The sequence below is a fragment of the Arvicanthis niloticus genome, chromosome 1 (genome assembly GCF_011762505.2).
Source record: "Arvicanthis niloticus isolate mArvNil1 chromosome 1, mArvNil1.pat.X, whole genome shotgun sequence".
In the NCBI taxonomy this organism is placed as follows: domain Eukaryota; kingdom Metazoa; phylum Chordata; class Mammalia; order Rodentia; family Muridae; genus Arvicanthis; species Arvicanthis niloticus.
In genome coordinates this window covers 10512043-10521603 of record NC_047658.1, presented here as the reverse complement: position 1 = coordinate 10521603, position 9561 = coordinate 10512043, and positions in this window count along the sequence as shown.

Below are 9561 nucleotides of genomic sequence, written 5' to 3'. Positions count from 1 at the left end.
ATCCCAGCACTGGAGAGCCAGACAGGGAAGTTCTGAGGCTCTTTGGCCAGCCTAGCCTACTCTACAGGCTCCAGATCAGTAAATGACCCTGTCTCATAAAACAAGATAGATGTCTTCTGAGAAATACCACCCAGAGTTAGCCTCTAGACACACAGGTAACAGAAGTCTCCCTTCCCTGGGTGCTGCTGCACACACCTGGGATCTCAGTTAAGAGCAGTTTATCTTGCAGAAGACCTCATATCAAGCAGCTCAAGAGTCACTTCAGCTCCAGGAGAGCTGACACCCTTTCAGGGCCCTGAAGGCATATTATACACAGAAGTTTAAAAAACAGATTTAAAGATAGAGAATTGGGGATCATAATCAGCTTTATGGTGACTCTGAAGTCAGCATGAGCCTCGTGAGACCAGCTCCAAAAACCCAACCCACAAAGGTACCTCAGGGGCCAGCTGAGGTGGAGCCAGTGCTTGGGAAATGTGGGAGAGGCCATGAGTTTGATAACATCAGCACTTTACCACAAAAAAGTAGATTTCAAATTGGACTGGCAGTGTGGCTCCGTGGGTGAAGGTGCTGGCCAGAAGCCTGACAAGCTGAGGTCAGTCCTAACCTATGTGTTAGGAAAGAAGCAGCTTCTCTACTTTGTCCTCTGGCCTCCACATGGTCTTTGCCAGCTCTTGTAACTTGAGTTTTGGAGATTACTGGCCCTGTATGGACTCCTTTGCAGTATGCATGGCTAGGTGCACTGTTCAGGGCCCAGATGGAGCCACAGTTAACTTCCTGTTCTGCCCTCTGGGTCTCCACTCCTGAGAATACCTTCATTACTTACCATACAGTGCACAAAATTATCCATCATGCTTTTAAAAACACTTGAGGAGACTTCAGAGATGGCTCAGTGGTTAAAGGGCCAGAGTCGGGAATCCCCAGAACTCATCTAAATACCGGGTAGGCATAGCTGCCGGCTTGTAATTTCATCCTGGGGGAGGCCAGCTGTCAAAATAAGAGGTATGGAGCTAGAGAGATGGCTCAGCAATTAAGAGTATTGAACAAACCCATACTCAGACACATATATGCATAATTAAAGAAAAACACGGGCCAGGGAGATGGCTCAGCAATTAAGAGCACTGATGGCTCTTTTGGAGGACCTGAGTTTGGTTCCCAGCACCCCATATGACTCCCAACTCCAGTTCCAGGGGATCCAACACATCTGTGATGTGCTGGTACCAGCAGGCAAAATAATCATAAAATAATAATTCAGATTTTTAAGATAAATGCATATGAGTGCTTGCAATCCTTGCCTTGGTCTCCCAAGAACTGGGATTATAGACCTGTGTCTGATGACACTGAAGATCTTAAAATATTTATTTTTTTTTGGATGTGATGGCATATGCTTTTAATCTCAGCTTTTTGGGGGTTTGATTTGGTTTTTGGATTTTTTGAGACAGGATCTGTCCTGGAACATACTATGTAGACCAGGCTGGCTTTGAACTCACTGCCTCCTGAATTCCGATATTAAAGGTACAGACCACCATGCCCAGTTTATAGATTTTTTTTTTTTTTTTGTTACTGGGATTAAATACTCTTTTTTTTTTTTTTTTTTGGTTATAGATTCATTTTTAGCACCTTTATCCACATGTATGTACATGAGACAGAGAATGCCATGTATGCTGGAACCTGTGGAGTCAAGCAAAGTGTATCAATCCCTTGTAGCTGGAGTTACAGCAGGTAAGAGCCACCCAACATGGCTGCTGGGCTTACGCTCTTCAGCAATCAATAAGCTATCTCTTTAACCCTCTTCTGGGCTTTGGTTTTGCTTTTGTTTGTTTGTTTATTTGTGTTTGTGTTTGTTTTTTGTTTGTCAATTGTTTAAAGACTTAAAGGTTTGTTGTCTCTGAAAGCATATTGTTTTGTTTTGACTCAAAGGGTGTTAGAAAAGAATATTCCCAGTGGGGATGGTGGCACACGCTTGAGATGTGCTTGAGATGTGGAGGCAGGCTGATCCCCGAGTTCCAGAACACCCAGAGCTACACAGAGAAATTCTTTCTTGGGGGAAAAAAAAGAATATTTCCTATGTTATGTCACCCAAAGAGATACATGAGCAAATCAGAAGTAATTTAGCAAAGTAATTGGCTTTTCCAAAAGAGATCACAGAGAACTAACCTAGGCGGGCAAGATTCAGCCAGAAGTCCATGTAGTTCTTATCCAACCGCAGGGTAGTGACCTTGTTTTACCTCATCGACGGGGACTAGATCTCACGCTCAAACCTGATGGCTATTCACACTAATTCCTATGGGTGCAAAGGGGGCTAGATTGAGTCCAGCCTCAGGAGCATCAGGCAGGAGGTTGGGGTTTGGCAAACAGAGAAGAGTTGCACAGGATGGGAGAGGTGTTTGGAACACTGACCTTTGGCAAGCATTTTTTTTTTTTTTTTAAGATGTTTTTAGCCAGACATAGGCATACATCTATAATCCTAGTACCGGAGAGGCATGGTTCAGGTGGATCTCTGTGAGTTCCAGGTCAGGCTGGTCCAAATAGTGAGATCCAGGATGCATAGAGCTATGTTATACACACCTTGTCTTATTAAAAAAAAAAAAAAAAAAAAAGTAACAAGAACAAGGATTTATGTGTATGGATGTGCTGCCTACATGTATGTGTGTGTACCATGTGAATGCCACAGAAACCAGAAGAGGATGTCACTTCTTGTAACTGGATATGCAGACAGTTGTTAGCTGACATATGGTGCTGGGAATAGAACCTGGGTCTTCAGGAAGGATAGTCAGTGTGGTTGACTGTTAAGTCATCTCTCCAGCACCTTTTATCCATCCTTTCATCTATCTATCTATCTATCTATCTATCTATCTATCTATCTATCTATCTATCTATCTATGTAAGTTTTCTAAGACAGGGTTTCTTTGTGTATCACTGGCTGTCCTAGAAGACCAGTCTAGCCTTGAAATCTCAGAGACCCACCTACTCTGCCTCTCAAGTGATGGGGTTAAAAGTATTCACTACTGGGCCTGGCCGGCTGTTTTATGTGTTTTTATATTTATTTATTTATTTATTTATTTATTTATTTATTTATTTATTTATTTTTTGGTTTTTCAAGACAGGGTTTCTCTGTATAGCCTTGGCTGTCCTGGAACTCAACTCGGTAGACCAGGTTGGCCTCGAACTCAGAAATCCGCCTGCCTCTGCCTCCCAAGTGCTGGGATTAAAGGTGTGCGCCACCACCACCCGGCCTTTATGTGTTTTTAAAGACAGCATTTCACTTCATAGTTTAGGCTAGCATTAAACTTGCTAGTGAACTGGGAAGACAATTCTGTGAGTCAGGCCCTTGCTGTGCTAGTATCAGGGCTTGGTCTGGAAACATGAATCTGGATACAATAACAAATCTGTCTCAACTAGGTGGTGATGGTGGTGATGGTGGGGGTGGTGGTGGTGGTGGTGGTGGTGGTGGTGGTGGTGGTGGTGGTGGTGGTGCAGTCCTATAACCCAGCACTGGGGCAACAGAGGCAGGTGGATCTCTGTGAGTTCAAAACCAGCCTGATCTACACAGAGTAAGTTCCAGGATAGCCAGGGCTACACAGAGAAACCCTGTCTCAAAAAGAAAACTGAATATTTTTTAAAGCGAGAGTGGAGAGAGAAACTGCCTTATACAAGGTGGTGGGTAAGAGCTAACAGCTAAAGTCACCCTACGTCCTTCATACACCTGCACACATGCCATGGCATGTGCACAGCCAAACACACACAAATTAAAAGATTTCTTTTTTTTAAGTTTATTTTTAACAAAGTGCATATGTGTGTGTGTGTGGGGGGGGGGGGGGTTCCGCACATGAGGGTGCATTTACTGGAGCCTGGGTTACAGGCAACTGTCAGCCATGGGTACTGGGAACCTATCTGGTGTCCTCTGCGAGAACAGAATGCATGCTTTAGCCAACATCTCCCCAGTCTCAAAAGAAAATTATATTACTTTAAAAGAATTTTGTTTTGCACGTGACTGGAAAGATGGCTCAGTGCTTAAGAGCACTGGCTAAGAGCACTATTTAAGTTAAGAGTGTTGGCTGCTCTGGTAGAGGACCTGGGTTTGGTTCCCCGCACTTATGTAGTGGCTTAGGACCTTCTGTAACACCAGTTCCAGGGGATCTGACACCTTCTGACCTCCACTGCCCCCAGGCACACATGGGGTATACATATGTACGTGCAGATGAACTATCATACATATAAAAAACTAAATAAATTGTGTGTATGTATGCTTAAGTGTGTGTGTGTGTGTGTGTATGTGTGTGTATGTGTGTGTATGTGTGTGTGCACGTGCATACATGCACATGCCAAGCACTTGTGTGGAGGTCAGAGGATAAGCGATCTCTTAGCATTTTAAAGCAGAATTCCAAAGGTCCAGAATTCTCCATGTGGCTGTTTTTAGGGAGGTTATATTTAGAGAAGTATTTTTATAGATACTTTTATACTGGGAATCTGCTTCTTGAATTCTACACATAGAAGGAACGTTTTTCTCCTGTATTCAATTCAACAGGACAAATCCCAGCCCAGAGCTTATTTGGTACATTTAACTGCTGTCACTAAAGGAAACAAATATGAGCTGAACTTGGTGGTACCTGCCTTTAATCCTACACTTAAGAGGCAAGGACAGGTGCGTCATCTGCTCAGTCATTGCTGGCTACATAGAGAGTTTGAGGCCAGCCTGGTTTGAAAAGAAAGAGGGAGGGAAAGGAAGGAGAGAGGGAGAGGGAAGGAGAGGGAGAGAGGGAGAGAATGAAAAAGAGGGAGAGAGGGAAAGGGAGAGGGGGAGAGGGAGAGAGAGGAAGAGAGGGGGAGAGGGGGAGAGGGATGGATTATTTAGTGATGGAATGTGTTTCTAATAAAAATATGTTCAATGAATCCAATGATAATCCTTTCAGTTAAACTCTTTGTGTTTAGACATTAAAATCATTTCAAAGCCAGGCAGTGGTGGCACATGCCTATAATCCCAGCACTTGGGAGGCAGAGGCAGGCAGATTTCTGAGTTCGAGGCCAGCCTGGTCTACAGAGTGAGTTCCAGGACAGCCCGGGCTAAACAGAGAAACCCTGTCTTGGAAAAAACAAAACAAAACAAAAAAATCATTTCAACGTTTGGCCTACATGCCTGCCAACAGGAGTACAGATAAAATAATGTGATGTGTGCACACAATGGAGTTTTGTTCAGCCATAAGAGTTAAAGCATGTAGCATGCTGGGAAATGGATATACACACACATATATATACACACACATGCACATATACATACACAATACACATATACATACATACACCATATATATATACACACATGTATATATACAACACATATATGTATACACCCTTTGTTTTTAGACATTAAAATCTAAATGTCTAAATGGGAGGGGGAGGAGAGATGGGGAGGGAGGGAGAAAGGAGGAAGGGAAAAAGAAAATCAACAAAGTTGAACTGTAAGGTTGCAGTTCTGGTATATTCTGAACATAATTACTGCTTGGTAAAGTAAGAGTTTAAGAAGTGTTGCTAGGGCTGGGGCTCTGGGATGATAAAAGGAGAAAGTGAGAAAATGAACACCAGCATCATCTCTTCCTGCATCTTGCTTGTAGATGCAGTGTGGTCATGTCCTCCTACTCTGCCACCAGGTTTCTCCACCACGGCGGATGGTGTTCCTCTAAAGCATGAGCCAGTATAAGCCTTCTCTTCCTTAGGCTGCCTCTGCATGTATTTCATCACAGGAATGAGAAGAGTGACTAATACAGCCAGCTACACCAAAAGTAACTTTGAAAGAGATGAGCATTGGACTGGAGAGATGGCTCAGCAGTTAAGTGCACTGACTGCTCTTCCAGAGTCCCTGATTTCAATTCCCAGCAACCACATGGTGGCTCACAACCATCTGTAATGGGATCTGATGCCTTCTTCTGGTGTAGAGAACCACAGTGTACTCACATAAAATAAATAAATCAAAAGAGTAAATAAAAATGTTGAGAGTTGTGGTGCATATCTTTAACCCCAGCACTGGGGAGACAGAGGCAGGTGGATCTCTGTGAGTTCCAGAACAGCTGGGCTGCACAGAGAAGCCCTGCCGCAAACAAAATCCCACCTTTTTGTTTTATGTGTATGGATGTTTGGCCTGTTTGTATGATAGTGCACCATGTGCCTGCCTGGGCCCACAGAGGCCACAAGAAGCTGTCAGTTTTCCTGGAACTGGAGTTACAGACAGTTGCGAGCTGCAGCACAGGAACTGGAAACCCAACCTAGATCCTTCACAAGAACAGCAAGAACTTTCAGCTGCTGAGCCGGCCCTCCAATTCCCCGAAATCACTTCTATTCTTATGAAGACAGACAAGGAGAAGGCATAAACTAGTAGAAAGTATTTGTAAAACATGGTACACTGGTATTCAAAATATGTAACAAACTCTTATAACTCAGTAAAATGAAATGATTACTGAAGGTGTGAGTCACCATGAGCTGTTTGGTTTCTGTAAATAATGTGTACACATATTCACACACACACACTGACACACACACTAGCTCATTTGTGGTACTGAGGGTTCACACACACAGTCACACACACACTAGCTCATTTGTGGTACTAAGGGTTCACACACACAGTCATACACACTTAAGCACACTCACGTACACAGTCACACAACACACAGTCACACACACACTAGCTCATTTGTGGTACTGAGGGTTCCAACTAGGCTTTCACATCTCTCTACCCAACTACCTGTCATCTATCTATCTACTTAACATCTCTACCTATCATTATCTATTTATTATTCATCTACCTATTATCTGTCTATAGACCTACTCTCTCTAACATCTACCTATCATCTGTATCTATCTACCTAATTACCTGTCTCTATCTATCTATCTATCTATCTATCTATCTATCTATCTATCTATCTATCATCTATCTATCATCTGGTGTGACCAGAGGATATGACTACAACTGTCAGAGGAGGAGTTCTCCTATTTTAGGAGTCCCATGGATTGAACTCCAGTAACCAGGCTTGGTGGGAAGTGCCTTTTCCCTGAACCATCTCCCTGGCCCCCAGCTCCTTTTATGACTTTTTGAGATAGAGTCTCACTATGTTGATCAGACTGACTTGGAATTTGTTCTGGAGCTCAGGCAAGCCTTGAACATATGTTGCTCTTGCTTCAGTCTTCCAGCTGGCCTCTGTTTCTCCAGTGCAAGGATGGGAAGCCTGCAGATTCGTCTGTAAACAACAGATGCCATACAAGTTCCTTATTCTACTATCCCATATTTGGGCATTTAGGTTGCTTTACTTTTAGGGTTTTTTTTTTTTTTTTCCTAGAGTAACAGATTTTAGTTGACCCTGGACACTAATGTATTATTTGAATTCTGAAGGTTCTAAAGGGAAAGTTGGGCTGAAATATTTATTTGTTTTTATTGGGGTGGGGTGTTCTTGCTATGCAGCTCAGGCTGATTTCAAAAGTAATCCTCCTGCTTCAGTCTTACAGCCATGAACAATCATAACCTAGAGCAGATGTTTTAAAAGAAATCACAGCTTATAATTTTAAGGTAGTTCAGTAACCTGTGTGTGTACACATACGGATGTGCTTGCACAAGCGTGTGTATATGGAAGTCTGAGAAGAACTTTGCAGTCCACTCCTGGTGCATGGGTCCAGGGAATATAATGTGGGTGTTTTGTGTGCATGTGGCAGTGGCCAGAAGACAACTTTTAGGAGCTGGTTCTCTCCCTCCACTGTGGGCATTAATACAACTAAGTATGGTGTTAGGCGTAAACAAGTGGTTTTTACCTTCTGGAGCCTTTTCACTGGCCCCCAACATTTTCACTTTTAAATGTCTGGTAAATGTGATCAATGAAATGTGATCACTGGTCAAATGGTTTCTTCTCTCTCTCTCTCTCTCTCTCTCTCTCTCTCTCTCTCTCTCTCTCTCTCGGTTTTTCAAGACAGGGTTTCTCTGTATAGCCTTGGCTGTCCTGGAATTCACTCTGTAGACCAGGCTGGCCTCGAACTCAGAAATCCGCCTGCCTCTGCCTCTGCCTCTGTGCTGGGATTAAAGGCGTGCTCCACCACCGCCCGGCTGGTTTCTCTTTTCTCATCAGATAGGTGAACAGACCATCAGGTGGCTCTCCTGGCTGGACATTCGCTCCCCAAATACTTGCTTCCACACCTTGTGTGGTTAAGGCAGAGCTGGAATTCCTTAGGTCCTAGGAGGTAGGTATGTATGTGGGAGTAGGGTGGGTGGGGGGATGGGCCAGACACTTTGTTTCCCTTCCATCTGGGAAGCAGGTGTCCCAGCCGGCTCTTTTGCACAGTGAAGGCCAGGCTTCTGTGTGTCTGTGTAGGTCAGTCTGCAGCCAACTAGCTCCCTTCCACTGGTACTGTATATTTTTACCATCAATCTCTGAGAAAAGGGGTGCCTGGAAGTGAGGGAACTTTCATTTAAAAACGTTTTCCTGGATCACTGGGACACAACACATAAGGTTTCTATGACAGCTCTTGCAGGGTAAGACAGATTTTTGTTTGTGGATTTGGTGACAGGGACCCCACCTGTGTGGCCTCTATTAGTTCCACACATCACATAACTGCACAGATGCTCAGAAGCACATTTTAGGCATGCCCTAAATCCGAGGTCAGGTACTGTGAGAGAGGAGCCCTTGAATTTGAAGGGGACTCCTACCATTGTCACACTAGCCCTGAGCTTGGCCCTGACCTTGCGGGTGCTAAGAAGATGCTGCATGTAGTGACCAACCTCCTACTTTTTAGTGCCTTTCATAGCCAGCGAGTCCGAAAGGTCAACAAGTCGCCATTGGCTGCAGGTTGCTGGGCCCTGTCCAAGGCTCATGAATGAGGACTATGCTCTAAGTATGTATGCCGCTTTTAGTTCAATCTAAAACTCTAGAACAAATGAAAGACGAGCAACACTAAAGAATCCTGGCCTGTCAATCAGTTTCCAGACTTGAGCTAGTTATGACCCAGAAGCCCCTTTTAAGGGAAGGCCAGGTCCCCTCGCACGTTTCAATATAGGAGTCTGACTGTTAGGCTTTCTGCATCCTTCTACCAGGGTAACTGTACCCCTGGAGAAAACGAAACAACTAGATTTTTGACGGCTTAGTGGATACTGGTTCTAAACTGACAATAATTCTGAGAGTCCCCTCATATAGAAAAAAACCCTGAGACTCATTATGGCTCTCCAGTTAAAGTAGGGGCTTATGGATGTCAGGTGATAAACAGGCTTTTGTTTTTGTTTTTTAATTTTTTTTTTTATGTTTTGTGTTTTGCCTGCATGTGCATATATGCATCATGTTCATGCCTAGTGGTGGAAGAGGTGGTCAGATCCCTTGAAACTGGAGTTAAGGGAGCTGTGGACCATCGTATGAGTACTGAGAACGGAATCTGGGTCCCCTGCAAGAGCAACGAATGCTCCTAACCTCTGAGCCACGGCTCTAGCCTAAAAGAGTTTTGGTGAAAGTCACACTCACAATGGGTCCCGGAACTCTTCCGGTGATTCTTTTCTAAGTCCCAGAATGTGTCATTGGGACGGTTATACCTAGAAGTTGC